The sequence below is a fragment of the Struthio camelus genome, chromosome 21 (genome assembly GCF_040807025.1).
Source record: "Struthio camelus isolate bStrCam1 chromosome 21, bStrCam1.hap1, whole genome shotgun sequence".
NCBI classification, from domain to species: Eukaryota; Metazoa; Chordata; class Aves; order Struthioniformes; family Struthionidae; genus Struthio; species Struthio camelus.
In genome coordinates, this window is record NC_090962.1 from 3,384,917 (window position 1) to 3,402,998 (window position 18,082).

General features: G+C 60.8%; 1 protein-coding gene across 6 annotated transcripts in view; it reads left to right on the top strand.

The window, feature by feature from the left end:
* LOC104141925 (Golgi integral membrane protein 4) overlaps nucleotides 1-18,082 on the top strand; it is a 97,604-nt gene that overhangs the window by 66,198 nt on the left and 13,324 nt on the right. For 4 of the 6 annotated variants that reach the window (XR_011135699.1, XR_011135698.1, XR_011135703.1 and 1 more), the window contains exons 13-16: nucleotides 2,302-2,447; nucleotides 7,101-7,246; nucleotides 11,901-12,046; nucleotides 16,696-16,841. The gene's annotated coding sequence lies outside the window, so the exon portion shown is untranslated. Of the gene's footprint in view, nucleotides 1-2,301; nucleotides 2,448-4,716; nucleotides 4,731-7,100; nucleotides 7,247-9,516; nucleotides 9,531-11,900; nucleotides 12,047-16,695; nucleotides 16,842-18,082 lie in introns of those variants that run through there. The other 2 variants (XR_011135701.1, XR_011135702.1) reach the window with 2 other exon arrangements.

The following is an 18,082-nucleotide window of genomic DNA, read 5'->3' on the forward strand; positions in this document are numbered from 1 at the left end:
GAAGGGATTTTTGTTGGGAAACGTCGAGGAGATGGTGGGAAAATGTTTTTTGTGGGAAGCGTTGAGGGGAGAGGAGGAAGATATCTTGGGGGAAGCGCTGAGGAGGGGGGAGGGGTTTTGGCGGGAAATGCTGAGGGGAGAAAGGGGAAAGGATTTTTGTGGGGAACGTCTAGGTGAGAATGGGGAAACTTTTGGGGAAATGTGGATGGAGGGGTTAGAGTCTTTGTGGCAAGTGTTGAGGGGAGAAAAGGGAAGGGTTTTTTGTGGGAAGTGCTGAGGGGAGAGGGGAAAGATTTCTTGGGGGAAATGCTTAGGACAGTGAGGGTTTTTTATGGGAAGGGCTGAGGGGAGAGAAGGGAAAAGTTTTGGTGGAAGTGCTGAGATGACAGAGGGGAAAATTTTTTGAGAAAGCGCTGAGGGGAGGGTAAAAGTCTTTAGTTGGAAGTGCTGAAGGGAGCACTACTTTCTTTGGTAGTGCTGAGGGAAGTGGGGGAGAAGGGTTTTCTGTAGGGTGCTTAGGGAAGGGAGAGGAAAATGTTTTCTTATGAAGTTTTCTGGGGAGAGAGGGGAAAGAGTTTGTCCTGAAACAAGCAGGTGGTGGAGAAAATTTTTGTGTAAAGTACTGAGGAGAGGGAAGTGGTTTTATCTGGATGTGCTGGAAGGGGAAAAGGCTTTTCTGCAAAACGCTGAGGGAGAAGAAATGGTTTTGTTTGGAAGTCCTGAGGGAAGAGGGAAAAGTTTTTTCAGGAAGTGCTGAGGGGAGAAGGTAAAAGATTTTGATTGGAAGTGCTGAGGGTAAGTAAAGGAATTGGTTTTATGGAGAAGTGCAGACAGAAAGGAGTTTTGTGGAAAGATTGAGGGGAGATGTTAAAATACTTTGAGGAAGCACTGAGGACAGAGAGGAAGGGTTTTTTTGTGGGAAGCACTGAGGAGAGGATGGGAAACTTTCTGCCGGAACATGCTATGGGAAGATGGGGAAAGATATTTTCCAAGAAGTGCAAGGGGAGGAGGGAAAAGTTTTTGACTAAAGTGCTGAGGGGGGAAAGGGTAACGATTTTGTTGGAAAGCATAGAAAAGAGGTAGAAGGAAAAATATATATGGAAGTGTTGAGGGAGGAAGAATGGATTTGTTGAGAAAGGCAAAAAGAAAAAAAGATGAGAGACTTTTGTAGGAAGTGCTGAAGGAAGAGAAGGAAAAGAGTTTGTGGTATGTGATCAGGGGAGAGAAAGGAAAAACTTTTGTTGGGAATAGCTTAAAAGGTAGCAAAGAAAGGGTTTTTACAGAAATCACTAAAAAAAGAAGGGCAAAAGTTATGTTAGAAAGTTCGGAGGGGAGAAGGTTTTTTGGGGGAAGAACTGAGTGAAGAAGGAGAAAAGGTTTTGTTGTTAAACCCTGAGTACAGAGAGAGAGGAATGGCCTTGTGGGAAACCCTGAAGGGAGATGAGAAATGTTTGACTAAAAGTACTGACAGGCTTTGAGTAGGGACCGCCCATCCTACTGGGCGGTCCCGTGACTCAGGCCTCTAAAGACCTCCCCCGAGCCGAGAAATGGACAGCGCGGTGACTTCCACCCTCCTTACAGGGCACTCACCCTCAGCGGCCGGCAAAAGGGGGAGCTTGGCAAACGGCCAACCGAGCAGAGACCACGGCCCTCGTTACAGGGCGGCCACGCTGCTCTGGGCAACACAGGGGCTCAGGAGCAACAGGGAACGTGGGTCCGCATCCTGGCCCTGCCTTCAAGGAGGAGCCAGGCTCCAGGCAAGGGTCCCCCTTCCCTTCCTCTCAGGCTCGTGCCACGCATGCTGCTTACAGCGCTGACATGACGAGAGTAACTTCAGTAAACAAGAGTACTCCGAGGAGGCTGACCTGCTGCACACCTACAAGCTAAACACGCCTGAGTACCAGCCAGAAGGGCTCTTTACGAGCCTGCCTTCTCCCCAAAAGCAAGGGGGGTATGTTCTGTACCCTCAAAAATTCCCATCTGTGGGAAGGCAGGAGGATCTGTTAGTGAGTGCACACCTGCCCCACAGGTAGAGACCTTGACCCTGATGAAAGAGTGGTTAGACACCTGAAAGCACTGCTGAACCCAAAGAAAAAAGGGCAGCAAAGCCTCTGGTTCTGCACTAGATATATGGTAGATCATAAAGCCTTCCTCTTGTTGTCCAGACAACTAGACCACTCTGTGCGAACAGGCATTAGAGCGTCCCCTTTGGTTGAGCTGGAGAATGGGGTGGTTTCCTCGATGTCCTGATCTTGTCTCCCGTCTCTCTCTTGCTGCCGGTGCCCTGGTGCTGCAAAGTAGAAGTGGGCAAGAAGAGGCAGGCTTTGGAGAAACTGCAAGCAACAGGAGTGAAGAATCTGCAAGGTCTTCAGGAGGCCAAAGATGCAAGTTGCAGAAGATGGAGGAGCCTGGAGCGAGGGAGCCTGGACACTGGCACTTCCCTGAAGGTAGGGGAGGGCCCAGGATGCGGACCCGCGTTCCCTGTTGCTCCTGAGCCCCTGTGTTGCCCAGAGCAGCGTGGCCGCCCTGTAACGAGGGCCGTGGTCTCTGCTCGGTTGGCCGTTTGCCAAGCTCCCCCTTTTGCCGGCCGCTGAGGGTGAGTGCCCTGTAAGGAGGGTGGAAGTCACCGCGCTGTCCATTTCTCGGCTCGGGGGAGGTCTTTAGAGGCCTGAGCCACGGGTCCGGCCAGTGAGTTGGGTGCCGGCCTCCGCAGCGGTGGCACGGTGCCCCGCAATGGCAGCCTGTGCAGCGTGGCTCCCCTGTAGGCAGGCTGGAAGCCGCGAGCTACAGGTGTCTGGCCCGCGGTGCCTTGAGGCGCCTGCCCGCTCCGTAATCGGGGTCGAGGTCTCTGCCTCTGCGGGGCTTTGTGCCCGGGCGGCAGGTGCGTGCACAGGGCTGTCCTGTAACTTCAGGTGCGTAGCCCGAGGCTTCGTCGTCTGGGTGCATGCCTTGTGCTGCACCTTGGGAGGGGACGGGAAGACCTTTGTTACAAAGTATCGGCCACCTGTCAGTAAGTGGGATGTAGTTTTATACCTCTCTGCCTTTGGGAGGACAGGAGGCTGTAGTGTTTGAGGCTGGCTGGAGGTGGTGCCGCAATGAGGTCTTTTTTCTCTTCTGGGAAGCTGTCCATCTTGTGTGCGTGTTGGTATGTGTGGGGACGGCGTGACTGTTGTGGCTTGCATGTTGGTATGTTTTTGCCCTAAATCGCTGCAGTATTAGTGATGGACGCTTTGCAGAAGCAGAGAACAAGAGACATTGTGGGCACTCACCAGCAGATCCTCCTGGCTTCCCGCAGACGGGAGTTTTTGAGGGTACAGAACACATCCCCCTTGCTGTTGGGGAGAAGGCAGGCTTGCATAGAGCCCCTCTGGCAGGTACTCAGGCATGCTCAGCCCGTTAAGTGAGGAGTGGGTCAGCCTCCTCGGAGTGCTGCAGCTGGCTGATGTTACGCTAGGCACGTCAGCGCTGTAAGGAGCATGCGTGGCACGAGCCTTCCCTTTAAGGGATGTGTGCGTATGCAAGGCTTATGCCTTTGAGCTGACCGACCTCCCCGTAATCGGGGTCGAGGTCTCTGCCCGCAGGGCTTCATGCCCGGGTGGCAATTTGCCAGTCAGAGAGACGGACAAGAGACAAGATCAGGACATCGAGGAAACAACTCCATTCCCCAGCCCAGCGGAACTTCATCTGAGGAGGTAAGGCTCTCCCCACCGAGCCAGCGCGCAGCCAGGCACTCAGGCCCTAAGGCCCCCCACGGGCTCCTCCCTGACGCTTCTCGGAGGGTCTTCCGGCACCCCTCAAGGCTCCCCCACCCCCGGAACCACAGACCCACCACGGAGCCCACCCCGCAGAAGCCCAGCTCCACGCTCCCCCCAGGTGACCGTTACACGGCGCTGTGCAGAACGCGCCCGGAGGAAAAGAGGGGCTGCGGACGGGCAGGCGACATCCGTACGGGCCTGCTCCAGAGACCACGTCCTGGAGGAGCGCCCGCCAGGGCGTCCCCCCTGGCCTGCCAGAGGGGCTGCCCTTCTTGCCCTTGCCAGCCCGTGCTGCAGAAGCGGCATCCGCCTCCAGCAGCACGCCTGCACAGAAGGCTTGAGGCTTGCCTGGAGACGTCCAGGCGGGTTGGAGGCCAGTGTGGGAGGGCTGGGACTCTGGGCGCTGAAGGCTGGGGAGGGGCCGGGCAACACACGCGGAGGAGACTCACCCCTCACTTACACAGGGGGCTCATTCTGCAACCGGGCTCGGAACAGCTGCCTCATCCCAAGGGGCCAAAGGAAACAGCTCAGTCCCTGCACTGCAGTTAGCCCATAGTGCTCAAGGCAGCAGAGGCCTCTCTGCTTGTCGGAGACGCAGCTCTGGTGGCCTTCACCCTGGTTACAGAGTTCTTGCTTGGCCAGACGCTGTCAGCAGGGTGCAGCACCATTAGGGCAGAGGCTGGAGCCCCGGTTCTTGGGAGGGCAGGGCTCAAGAGAGCTCTGCGTTCCCCCCCCCCCCCCCCCGCCCCACCCGCAGCAGCAAGAGTGCCACAGGCATCCTGCTTAGAAGGTGCTCACCCTGGCTGCCCAGCAAAAGCAGCATCAAGGCAAGAGGCCACTGGTGGACGCGCGCCCTGATTCCAGGGAGGCCACAGGTGTGCCCTGCCTCTGTGGGCCTTTAATTACAGAGACACTATTCTGTCTGTCTCCTGCTCACAATTTCGCGCTCCTGCAAAGGCAGAAGTGGGCAAGAAGGCGTCAGCTCTGGAGAAATTGCAAGCAATGAGAGTACAGAATCCACGAGGTGGTTAGGAGGCCGAAGGTAAACGGACAACTGAGGGGAAGGGAAGGGGGACCCTTGCCTGGAGCCTGGCTCCTCCTTGAAGGCAGGGCCAGGATGCGGACCCACGTTCCCTGTTGCTCCTGAGCCCCTGTGTTGCCCAGAGCAGCGTGGCCGCCCTGTAACGAGGGCCGTGGTCTCTGCTCGGTTGGCCGTTTGCCAAGCTCCCCCTTTTGCCGGCCGCTGAGGGTGAGTGCCCTGTAAGGAGGGTGGAAGTCACCGCGCTGTCCATTTCTCGGCTCGGGGGAGGTCTTTAGAGGCCTGAGCCACGGGTCCGGCCAGTGAGTTGGGTGCCGGCCTCCGCAGCGGTGGCACGGTGCCCCGCAATGGCAGCCTGTGCAGCGTGGCTCCCCTGTAGGCAGGCTGGAAGCCGCGAGCTACAGGTGTCTGGCCCGCGGTGCCTTGAGGCGCCTGCCCGCTCCGTAATCGGGGTCGAGGTCTCTGCCTCTGCGGGGCTTTGTGCCCGGGCGGCAGGTGCGTGCACAGGGCTGTCCTGTAACTTCAGGTGCGTAGCCCGAGGCTTCGTCGTCTGGGTGCATGCCTTGTGCTGCACCTTGGGAGGGGACGGGAAGACCTTTGTTACAAAGTATCGGCCACCTGTCAGTAAGTGGGATGTAGTTTTATACCTCTCTGCCTTTGGGAGGACAGGAGGCTGTAGCGTTTGAGGCTGGCTGGAGGTGGTGCCGCAATGAGGTCTTTTTTCTCTTCTGGGAAGCTGTCCGTCTTGTGTGCGTGTTGGTATGTGTGGGGACGGCGTGACTGTTGTGGCTTGCATGTTGGTATGTTTTTGCCCTAAATCGCTGCAGTATTAGTGATGGACGCTTTGCAGAAGCAGAGAACAAGAGACATTGTGGGCACTCACCAGCAGATCCTCCTGGCTTCCCGCAGACGGGAGTTTTTGAGGGTACAGAACACATCCCCCTTGCTGTTGGGGAGAAGGCAGGCTTGCATAGAGCCCCTCTGGCAGGTACTCAGGCATGCTCAGCCCGTTAAGTGAGGAGTGGGTCAGCCTCCTCGGAGTGCTGCGGCTGGCTGATGTTACGCTAGGCACGTCAGCGCTGTAAGGAGCATGCGTGGCACGAGCCTTCCCTTTAAGGGATGTGTGCGTATGCAAGGCTTATGCCTTTGAGCTGACTGACCTCCCCGTAATCGGGGTCGAGGTCTCCGCCCGCAGGGCTTCATGCCCGGGTGGCAGTCTGTGCAGTGTGAGTACCCAGTAATTCAAGGCCCAGGGAGGAAGACCCTTCTGGCCTCCCTGTAGTCAGGGTGTGGGTCGATGGTGCAGCGGCTTCTTGCCTTGATGCTGCTTTTGCTAGGCAGCCAGGGTGAGCACGTTGCAAAGTAGGATGCCAGTGGCATTCTTGCAGCTGTGGGTGGGGCGGGGGGGGGAGCACAGAGCTCTCTTGAGCCCTGCCCTCTCAGGCACCGGGGCTCCGGCCTCTGCCTTTACGGCGCTGCACCCTGCTGACAGCCTCGGCCGAGTGAGAACTCTGTGACCAGGGTGAAGGCCACCAGGGCTGGGTCTCGGAGAAGCAGAGAGGCCCGTGGTGCCTCGAGCGCCATGGTCTCCCTGCAGTGCAGGGGCCCAGCTGCTCCTCGGGCTCCTTGAGAAGAGGCCGCTTTCCCGAGCGTGCTTGCGGAGTGAGCCCCCTGTGTAAGTGAGGGGTGAGTCTCCTCCGCGTGTGTTGCCCGGCCCCTCCCCAGCCTTCAGCGCCCAGAGTCCCAGCCCTCCCACACTGGCCTCCAACCCGCCTGGACGTCTCCAGGCAAGCCTCAAGCCTTCTGTGCAGGCGTGCTGCTGGAGGCGGATGCCGCTTCTGCAGCACGGGCTGGCAAGGGCAAGAAGGGCAGCCCCTCTGGCAGGCCAGGGGGGACGCCCTGGCGGGCGCTCCTCCAGGACGTGGTCTCTGGAGCAGGCCCGTACGGATGTCGCCTGCCCGTCCGCAGCCCCTCTTTTCCTCCGGGCGCGTTCTGCACAGCGCCGTGTAACGGTCACCTGGGGGGAGCGTGGAGCTGGGCTTCTGCGGGGTGGGCTCCGTGGTGGGTCTGTGGTTCCGGGGGTGGGGGAGCCTTGAGGGGTGCCGGAAGACCCTCCGAGAAGCGTCAGGGAGGAGCCCGTGGGGGGCCTTAGGGCCTGAGTGCCTGGCTGCGCGCTGGCTCGGTGGGGAGAGCCTTACCTCCTCAGATGAAGTTCCGCTGGGCTGGGGAATGGAGTTGTTTCCTCGATGTCCTGATCTTGTCTCCCGTCTCTCTCTTGCTGCCGGTGCCCTGGTGCTGCAAAGTAGAAGTGGGCAAGAAGAGGCAGGCTTTGGAGAAACTGCAAGCAACAGGAGTGAAGAATCTGCAAGGTCTTCAGGAGGCCAAAGATGCAAGTTGCAGAAGATGGAGGAGCCTGGAGCGAGGGAGCCTGGACACTGGCACTTCCCTGAAGGTAGGGGAGGGCCCAGGATGCGGACCCGCGTTCCCTGTTGCTCCTGAGCCCCTGTGTTGCCCAGAGCAGCGTGGCCGCCCTGTAACGAGGGCCGTGGTCTCTGCTCGGTTGGCCGTTTGCCAAGCTCCCCCTTTTGCCGGCCGCTGAGGGTGAGTGCCCTGTAAGGAGGGTGGAAGTCACCGCGCTGTCCATTTCTCGGCTCGGGGGAGGTCTTTAGAGGCCTGAGCCACGGGTCCGGCCAGTGAGTTGGGTGCCGGCCTCCGCAGCGGTGGCACGGTGCCCCGCAATGGCAGCCTGTGCAGCGTGGCTCCCCTGTAGGCAGGCTGGAAGCCGCGAGCTACAGGTGTCTGGCCCGCGGTGCCTTGAGGCGCCTGCCCGCTCCGTAATCGGGGTCGAGGTCTCTGCCTCTGCGGGGCTTTGTGCCCGGGCGGCAGGTGCGTGCACAGGGCTGTCCTGTAACTTCAGGTGCGTAGCCCGAGGCTTCGTCGTCTGGGTGCATGCCTTGTGCTGCACCTTGGGAGGGGACGGGAAGACCTTTGTTACAAAGTATCGGCCACCTGTCAGTAAGTGGGATGTAGTTTTATACCTCTCTGCCTTTGGGAGGACAGGAGGCTGTAGCGTTTGAGGCTGGCTGGAGGTGGTGCCGCAATGAGGTCTTTTTTCTCTTCTGGGAAGCTGTCCGTCTTGTGTGCGTGTTGGTATGTGTGGGGACGGCGTGACTGTTGTGGCTTGCATGTTGGTATGTTTTTGCCCTAAATCGCTGCAGTATTAGTGATGGACGCTTTGCAGAAGCAGAGAACAAGAGACATTGTGGGCACTCACCAGCAGATCCTCCTGGCTTCCCGCAGACGGGAGTTTTTGAGGGTACAGAACACATCCCCCTTGCTGTTGGGGAGAAGGCAGGCTTGCATAGAGCCCCTCTGGCAGGTACTCAGGCATGCTCAGCCCGTTAAGTGAGGAGTGGGTCAGCCTCCTCGGAGTGCTGCAGCTGGCTGATGTTACGCTAGGCACGTCAGCGCTGTAAGGAGCATGCGTGGCACGAGCCTTCCCTTTAAGGGATGTGTGCGTATGCAAGGCTTATGCCTTTGAGCTGACCGACCTCCCCGTAATCGGGGTCGAGGTCTCTGCCCGCAGGGCTTCATGCCCGGGTGGCAATTTGCCAGTCAGAGAGACGGACAAGAGACAAGATCAGGACATCGAGGAAACAACTCCATTCCCCAGCCCAGCGGAACTTCATCTGAGGAGGTAAGGCTCTCCCCACCGAGCCAGCGCGCAGCCAGGCACTCAGGCCCTAAGGCCCCCCACGGGCTCCTCCCTGACGCTTCTCGGAGGGTCTTCCGGCACCCCTCAAGGCTCCCCCACCCCCGGAACCACAGACCCACCACGGAGCCCACCCCGCAGAAGCCCAGCTCCACGCTCCCCCCAGGTGACCGTTACACGGCGCTGTGCAGAACGCGCCCGGAGGAAAAGAGGGGCTGCGGACGGGCAGGCGACATCCGTACGGGCCTGCTCCAGAGACCACGTCCTGGAGGAGCGCCCGCCAGGGCGTCCCCCCTGGCCTGCCAGAGGGGCTGCCCTTCTTGCCCTTGCCAGCCCGTGCTGCAGAAGCGGCATCCGCCTCCAGCAGCACGCCTGCACAGAAGGCTTGAGGCTTGCCTGGAGACGTCCAGGCGGGTTGGAGGCCAGTGTGGGAGGGCTGGGACTCTGGGCGCTGAAGGCTGGGGAGGGGCCGGGCAACACACGCGGAGGAGACTCACCCCTCACTTACACAGGGGGCTCATTCTGCAACCGGGCTCGGAACAGCTGCCTCATCCCAAGGGGCCAAAGGAAACAGCTCAGTCCCTGCACTGCAGTTAGCCCATAGTGCTCAAGGCAGCAGAGGCCTCTCTGCTTGTCGGAGACGCAGCTCTGGTGGCCTTCACCCTGGTTACAGAGTTCTTGCTTGGCCAGACGCTGTCAGCAGGGTGCAGCACCATTAGGGCAGAGGCCGGAGCCCCGGTTCTTGGGAGGGCAGGGCTCAAGAGAGCTCTGCGTTTCCCCCCCCCCCCCCCCCGCCCCACCCGCAGCAGCAAGAGTGCCACAGGCATCCTGCTTAGAAGGTGCTCACCCTGGCTGCCCAGCAAAAGCAGCATCAAGGCAAGAGGCCACTGGTGGACGCGCGCCCTGATTCCAGGGAGGCCACAGGTGTGCCCTGCCTCTGTGGGCCTTTAATTACAGAGACACTATTCTGTCTGTCTCCTGCTCACAATTTCGCGCTCCTGCAAAGGCAGAAGTGGGCAAGAAGGCGTCAGCTCTGGAGAAATTGCAAGCAATGAGAGTACAGAATCCACGAGGTGGTTAGGAGGCCGAAGGTAAACGGACAACTGAGGGGAAGGGAAGGGGGACCCTTGCCTGGAGCCTGGCTCCTCCTTGAAGGCAGGGCCAGGATGCGGACCCACGTTCCCTGTTGCTCCTGAGCCCCTGTGTTGCCCAGAGCAGCGTGGCCGCCCTGTAACGAGGGCCGTGGTCTCTGCTCGGTTGGCCGTTTGCCAAGCTCCCCCTTTTGCCGGCCGCTGAGGGTGAGTGCCCTGTAAGGAGGGTGGAAGTCACCGCGCTGTCCATTTCTCGGCTCGGGGGAGGTCTTTAGAGGCCTGAGCCACGGGTCCGGCCAGTGAGTTGGGTGCCGGCCTCCGCAGCGGTGGCACGGTGCCCCGCAATGGCAGCCTGTGCAGCGTGGCTCCCCTGTAGGCAGGCTGGAAGCCGCGAGCTACAGGTGTCTGGCCCGCGGTGCCTTGAGGCGCCTGCCCGCTCCGTAATCGGGGTCGAGGTCTCTGCCTCTGCGGGGCTTTGTGCCCGGGTGGCAGGTGCGTGCACAGGGCTGTCCTGTAACTTCAGGTGCGTAGCCCGAGGCTTCGTCGTCTGGGTGCATGCCTTGTGCTGCACCTTGGGAGGGGACGGGAAGACCTTTGTTACAAAGTATCGGCCACCTGTCAGTAAGTGGGATGTAGTTTTATACCTCTCTGCCTTTGGGAGGACAGGAGGCTGTAGCGTTTGAGGCTGGCTGGAGGTGGTGCCGCAATGAGGTCTTTTTTCTCTTCTGGGAAGCTGTCCGTCTTGTGTGCGTGTTGGTATGTGTGGGGACGGCGTGACTGTTGTGGCTTGCATGTTGGTATGTTTTTGCCCTAAATCGCTGCAGTATTAGTGATGGACGCTTTGCAGAAGCAGAGAACAAGAGACATTGTGGGCACTCACCAGCAGATCCTCCTGGCTTCCCGCAGACGGGAGTTTTTGAGGGTACAGAACACATCCCCCTTGCTGTTGGGGAGAAGGCAGGCTTGCATAGAGCCCCTCTGGCAGGTACTCAGGCATGCTCAGCCCGTTAAGTGAGGAGTGGGTCAGCCTCCTCGGAGTGCTGCGGCTGGCTGATGTTACGCTAGGCACGTCAGCGCTGTAAGGAGCATGCGTGGCACGAGCCTTCCCTTTAAGGGATGTGTGCGTATGCAAGGCTTATGCCTTTGAGCTGACCGACCTCCCCGTAATCGGGGTCGAGGTCTCCGCCCGCAGGGCTTCATGCCCGGGTGGCAGTCTGTGCAGTGTGAGTACCCAGTAATTCAAGGCCCAGGGAGGAAGACCCTTCTGGCCTCCCTGTAGTCAGGGTGTGGGTCGATGGTGCAGCGGCTTCTTGCCTTGATGCTGCTTTTGCTAGGCAGCCAGGGTGAGCACGTTGCAAAGTAGGATGCCAGTGGCATTCTTGCAGCTGTGGGTGGGGCGGGGGGGGGAGCACAGAGCTCTCTTGAGCCCTGCCCTCTCAGGCACCGGGGCTCCGGCCTCTGCCTTTACGGCGCTGCACCCTGCTGACAGCCTCGGCCGAGTGAGAACTCTGTGACCAGGGTGAAGGCCACCAGGGCTGGGTCTCGGAGAAGCAGAGAGGCCCGTGGTGCCTCGAGCGCCATGGTCTCCCTGCAGTGCAGGGGCCCAGCTGCTCCTCGGGCTCCTTGAGAAGAGGCCGCTTTCCCGAGCGTGCTTGCGGAGTGAGCCCCCCGTGTAAGTGAGGGGTGAGTCTCCTCCGCGTGTGTTGCCCGGCCCCTCCCCAGCCTTCAGCGCCCAGAGTCCCAGCCCTCCCACACTGGCCTCCAACCCGCCTGGACGTCTCCAGGCAAGCCTCAAGCCTTCTGCGCAGGCGTGCTGCTGGAGGCGGATGCCGCTTCTGCAGCACGGGCTGGCAAGGGCAAGAAGGGCAGCCCCTCTGGCAGGCCAGGGGGAACGCCCTGGCGGGCGCTCCTCCAGGACGTGGTCTCTGGAGCAGGCCCGTACGGATGTCGCCTGCCCGTCCGCAGCCCCTCTTTTCCTCCGGGCGCGTTCTGCACAGCGCCGTGTAACGGTCACCTGGGGGGAGCGTGGAGCTGGGCTTCTGCGGGGTGGGCTCCGTGGTGGGTCTGTGGTTCTGGGGGTGGGGGAGCCTTGAGGGGTGCCGGAAGACCCTCCGAGAAGCGTCAGGGAGGAGCCCGTGGGGGGCCTTAGGGCCTGAGTGCCTGGCTGCGCGCTGGTTCGGTGGGGAGAGCCTTACCTCCTCAGATGAAGTTCCGCTGGGCTGGGGAATGGAGTTGTTTCCTCGATGTCCTGATCTTGTCTCCCGTCTCTCTCTTGCTGCCGGTGCCCTGGTGCTGCAAAGTAGAAGTGGGCAAGAAGAGGCAGGCTTTGGAGAAACTGCAAGCAACAGGAGTGAAGAATCTGCAAGGTCTTCAGGAGGCCAAAGATGCAAGTTGCAGAAGATGGAGGAGCCTGGAGCGAGGGAGCCTGGACACTGGCACTTCCCTGAAGGTAGGGGAGGGCCCAGGATGCGGACCCGCGTTCCCTGTTGCTCCTGAGCCCCTGTGTTGCCCAGAGCAGCGTGGCCGCCCTGTAACGAGGGCCGTGGTCTCTGCTCGGTTGGCCGTTTGCCAAGCTCCCCCTTTTGCCGGCCGCTGAGGGTGAGTGCCCTGTAAGGAGGGTGGAAGTCACCGCGCTGTCCATTTCTCGGCTCGGGGGAGGTCTTTAGAGGCCTGAGCCACGGGTCCGGCCAGTGAGTTGGGTGCCGGCCTCCGCAGCGGTGGCACGGTGCCCCGCAATGGCAGCCTGTGCAGCGTGGCTCCCCTGTAGGCAGGCTGGAAGCCGCGAGCTACAGGTGTCTGGCCCGCGGTGCCTTGAGGCGCCTGCCCGCTCCGTAATCGGGGTCGAGGTCTCTGCCTCTGCGGGGCTTTGTGCCCGGGCGGCAGGTGCGTGCACAGGGCTGTCCTGTAACTTCAGGTGCGTAGCCCGAGGCTTCGTCGTCTGGGTGCATGCCTTGTGCTGCACCTTGGGAGGGGACGGGAAGACCTTTGTTACAAAGTATCGGCCACCTGTCAGTAAGTGGGATGTAGTTTTATACCTCTCTGCCTTTGGGAGGACAGGAGGCTGTAGCGTTTGAGGCTGGCTGGAGGTGGTGCCGCAATGAGGTCTTTTTTCTCTTCTGGGAAGCTGTCCGTCTTGTGTGCGTGTTGGTATGTGTGGGGACGGCGTGACTGTTGTGGCTTGCATGTTGGTATGTTTTTGCCCTAAATCGCTGCAGTATTAGTGATGGACGCTTTGCAGAAGCAGAGAACAAGAGACATTGTGGGCACTCACCAGCAGATCCTCCTGGCTTCCCGCAGACGGGAGTTTTTGAGGGTACAGAACACATCCCCCTTGCTGTTGGGGAGAAGGCAGGCTTGCATAGAGCCCCTCTGGCAGGTACTCAGGCATGCTCAGCCCGTTAAGTGAGGAGTGGGTCAGCCTCCTCGGAGTGCTGCAGCTGGCTGATGCAGCTAGGCACGTCAGCGCTGTAAGGAGCATGCGTGGCACGAGCCTTCCCTTTAAGGGATGTGTGCGTATGCAAGGCTTATGCCTTTGAGCTGACTGACCTCCCCGTAATCGGGGTCGAGGTCTCTGCCCGCAGGGCTTCATGCCCGGGTGGCAATTTGCCAGTCAGAGAGACGGACAAGAGACAAGATCAGGACATCGAGGAAACAACTCCATTCCCCAGCCCAGCGGAACTTCATCTGAGGAGGTAAGGCTCTCCCCACCGAGCCAGCGCGCAGCCAGGCACTCAGGCCCTAAGGCCCCCCACGGGCTCCTCCCTGACGCTTCTCGGAGGGTCTTCCGGCACCCCTCAAGGCTCCCCCACCCCCGGAACCACAGACCCACCACGGAGCCCACCCCGCAGAAGCCCAGCTCCACGCTCCCCCCAGGTGACCGTTACACGGCGCTGTGCAGAACGCGCCCGGAGGAAAAGAGGGGCTGCGGACGGGCAGGCGACATCCGTACGGGCCTGCTCCAGAGACCACGTCCTGGAGGAGCGCCCGCCAGGGCGTCCCCCCTGGCCTGCCAGAGGGGCTGCCCTTCTTGCCCTTGCCAGCCCGTGCTGCAGAAGCGGCATCCGCCTCCAGCAGCACGCCTGCACAGAAGGCTTGAGGCTTGCCTGGAGACGTCCAGGCGGGTTGGAGGCCAGTGTGGGAGGGCTGGGACTCTGGGCGCTGAAGGCTGGGGAGGGGCCGGGCAACACACGCGGAGGAGACTCACCCCTCACTTACACAGGGGGCTCATTCTGCAACCGGGCTCGGAACAGCTGCCTCATCCCAAGGGGCCAAAGGAAACAGCTCAGTCCCTGCACTGCAGTTAGCCCATAGTGCTCAAGGCAGCAGAGGCCTCTCTGCTTGTCGGAGACGCAGCTCTGGTGGCCTTCACCCTGGTTACAGAGTTCTTGCTTGGCCAGACGCTGTCAGCAGGGTGCAGCACCATTAGGGCAGAGGCCGGAGCCCCGGTTCTTGGGAGGGCAGGGCTCAAGAGAGCTCTGCGTTTCCCCCCCCCCCCCCGCCCCACCCGCAGCAGCAAGAGTGCCACAGGCATCCTGCTTAGAAGGTGCTCACCCTGGCTGCCCAGCAAAAGCAGCATCAAGGCAAGAGGCCACTGGTGGACGCGCGCCCTGATTCCAGGGAGGCCACAGGTGTGCCCTGCCTCTGTGGGCCTTTAATTACAGAGACACTATTCTGTCTGTCTCCTGCTCACAATTTCGCGCTCCTGCAAAGGCAGAAGTGGGCAAGAAGGCGTCAGCTCTGGAGAAATTGCAAGCAATGAGAGTACAGAATCCACGAGGTGGTTAGGAGGCCGAAGGTAGACGGACAACTGAGGGGAAGGGAAGGGGGACCCTTGCCTGGAGCCTGGCTCCTCCTTGAAGGCAGGGCCAGGATGCGGACCCACGTTCCCTGTTGCTCCTGAGCCCCTGTGTTGCCCAGAGCAGCGTGGCCGCCCTGTAACGAGGGCCGTGGTCTCTGCTCGGTTGGCCGTTTGCCAAGCTCCCCCTTTTGCCGGCCGCTGAGGGTGAGTGCCCTGTAAGGAGGGTGGAAGTCACCGCGCTGTCCATTTCTCGGCTCGGGGGAGGTCTTTAGAGGCCTGAGCCACGGGTCCGGCCAGTGAGTTGGGTGCCGGCCTCCGCAGCGGTGGCACGGTGCCCCGCAATGGCAGCCTGTGCAGCGTGGCTCCCCTGTAGGCAGGCTGGAAGCCGCGAGCTACAGGTGTCTGGCCCGCGGTGCCTTGAGGCGCCTGCCCGCTCCGTAATCGGGGTCGAGGTCTCTGCCTCTGCGGGGCTTTGTGCCCGGGTGGCAGGTGCGTGCACAGGGCTGTCCTGTAACTTCAGGTGCGTAGCCCGAGGCTTCGTCGTCTGGGTGCATGCCTTGTGCTGCACCTTGGGAGGGGACGGGAAGACCTTTGTTACAAAGTATCGGCCACCTGTCAGTAAGTGGGATGTAGTTTTATACCTCTCTGCCTTTGGGAGGACAGGAGGCTGTAGCGTTTGAGGCTGGCTGGAGGTGGTGCCGCAATGAGGTCTTTTTTCTCTTCTGGGAAGCTGTCCGTCTTGTGTGCGTGTTGGTATGTGTGGGGACGGCGTGACTGTTGTGGCTTGCATGTTGGTATGTTTTTGCCCTAAATCGCTGCAGTATTAGTGATGGACGCTTTGCAGAAGCAGAGAACAAGAGACATTGTGGGCACTCACCAGCAGATCCTCCTGGCTTCCCGCAGACGGGAGTTTTTGAGGGTACAGAACACATCCCCCTTGCTGTTGGGGAGAAGGCAGGCTTGCATAGAGCCCCTCTGGCAGGTACTCAGGCATGCTCAGCCCGTTAAGTGAGGAGTGGGTCAGCCTCCTCGGAGTGCTGCGGCTGGCTGATGTTACGCTAGGCACGTCAGCGCTGTAAGGAGCATGCGTGGCACGAGCCTTCCCTTTAAGGGATGTGTGCGTATGCAAGGCTTATGCCTTTGAGCTGACCGACCTCCCCGTAATCGGGGTCGAGGTCTCCGCCCGCAGGGCTTCATGCCCGGGTGGCAGTCTGTGCAGTGTGAGTACCCAGTAATTCAAGGCCCAGGGAGGAAGACCCTTCTGGCCTCCCTGTAGTCAGGGTGTGGGTCGATGGTGCAGCGGCTTCTTGCCTTGATGCTGCTTTTGCTAGGCAGCCAGGGTGAGCACGTTGCAAAGTAGGATGCCAGTGGCATTCTTGCAGCTGTGGGTGGGGCGGGGGGGGGAGCACAGAGCTCTCTTGAGCCCTGCCCTCTCAGGCACCGGGGCTCCGGCCTCTGCCTTTACGGCGCTGCACCCTGCTGACAGCCTCGGCCGAGTGAGAACTCTGTGACCAGGGTGAAGGCCACCAGGGCTGGGTCTCGGAGAAGCAGAGAGGCCCGTGGTGCCTCGAGCGCCATGGTCTCCCTGCAGTGCAGGGGCCCAGCTGCTCCTCGGGCTCCTTGAGAAGAGGCCGCTTTCCCGAGCGTGCTTGCGGAGTGAGCCCCCCGTGTAAGTGAGGGGTGAGTCTCCTCCGCGTGTGTTGCCCGGCCCCTCCCCAGCCTTCAGCGCCCAGAGTCCCAGCCCTCCCACACTGGCCTCCAACCCGCCTGGACGTCTCCAGGCAAGCCTCAAGCCTTCTGCGCAGGCGTGCTGCTGGAGGCGGATGCCGCTTCTGCAGCACGGGCTGGCAAGGGCAAGAAGGGCAGCCCCTCTGGCAGGCCAGGGGGAACGCCCTGGCGGGCGCTCCTCCAGGACGTGGTCTCTGGAGCAGGCCCGTACGGATGTCGCCTGCCCGTCCGCAGCCCCTCTTTTCCTCCGGGCGCGTTCTGCACAGCGCCGTGTAACGGTCACCTGGGGGGAGCGTGGAGCTGGGCTTCTGCGGGGTGGGCTCCGTGGTGGGTCTGTGGTTCTGGGGGTGGGGGAGCCTTGAGGGGTGCCGGAAGACCCTCCGAGAAGCGTCAGGGAGGAGCCCGTGGGGGGCCTTAGGGCCTGAGTGCCTGGCTGCGCGCTGGTTCGGTGGGGAGAGCCTTACCTCCTCAGATGAAGTTCCGCTGGGCTGGGGAATGGAGTTGTTTCCTCGATGTCCTGATCTTGTCTCCCGTCTCTCTCTTGCTGCCGGTGCCCTGGTGCTGCAAAGTAGAAGTGGGCAAGAAGAGGCAGGCTTTGGAGAAACTGCAAGCAACAGGAGTGAAGAATCTGCAAGGTCTTCAGGAGGCCAAAGATGCAAGTTGCAGAAGATGGAGGAGCCTGGAGCGAGGGAGCCTGGACACTGGCACTTCCCTGAAGGTAGGGGAGGGCCCAGGATGCGGACCCGCGTTCCCTGTTGCTCCTGAGCCCCTGTGTTGCCCAGAGCAGCGTGGCCGCCCTGTAACGAGGGCCGTGGTCTCTGCTCGGTTGGCCGTTTGCCAAGCTCCCCCTTTTGCCGGCCGCTGAGGGTGAGTGCCCTGTAAGGAGGGTGGAAGTCACCGCGCTGTCCATTTCTCGGCTCGGGGGAGGTCTTTAGAGGCCTGAGCCACGGGTCCGGCCAGTGAGTTGGGTGCCGGCCTCCGCAGCGGTGGCACGGTGCCCCGCAATGGCAGCCTGTGCAGCGTGGCTCCCCTGTAGGCAGGCTGGAAGCCGCGAGCTACAGGTGTCTGGCCCGCGGTGCCTTGAGGCGCCTGCCCGCTCCGTAATCGGGGTCGAGGTCTCTGCCTCTGCGGGGCTTTGTGCCCGGGCGGCAGGTGCGTGCACAGGGCTGTCCTGTAACTTCAGGTGCGTAGCCCGAGGCTTCGTCGTCTGGGTGCATGCCTTGTGCTGCACCTTGGGAGGGGACGGGAAGACCTTTGTTACAAAGTATCGGCCACCTGTCAGTAAGTGGGATGTAGTTTTATACCTCTCTGCCTTTGGGAGGACAGGAGGCTGTAGCGTTTGAGGCTGGCTGGAGGTGGTGCCGCAATGAGGTCTTTTTTCTCTTCTGGGAAGCTGTCCGTCTTGTGTGCGTGTTGGTATGTGTGGGGACGGCGTGACTGTTGTGGCTTGCATGTTGGTATGTTTTTGCCCTAAATCGCTGCAGTATTAGTGATGGACGCTTTGCAGAAGCAGAGAACAAGAGACATTGTGGGCACTCACCAGCAGATCCTCCTGGCTTCCCGCAGACGGGAGTTTTTGAGGGTACAGAACACATCCCCCTTGCTGTTGGGGAGAAGGCAGGCTTGCATAGAGCCCCTCTGGCAGGTACTCAGGCATGCTCAGCCCGTTAAGTGAGGAGTGGGTCAGCCTCCTCGGAGTGCTGCAGCTGGCTGATGCAGCTAGGCACGTCAGCGCTGTAAGGAGCATGCGTGGCACGAGCCTTCCCTTTAAGGGATGTGTGCGTATGCAAGGCTTATGCCTTTGAGCTGACTGACCTCCCCGTAATCGGGGTCGAGGTCTCTGCCCGCAGGGCTTCATGCCCGGGTGGCAATTTGCCAGTCAGAGAGACGGACAAGAGACAAGATCAGGACATCGAGGAAACAACTCCATTCCCCAGCCCAGCGGAACTTCATCTGAGG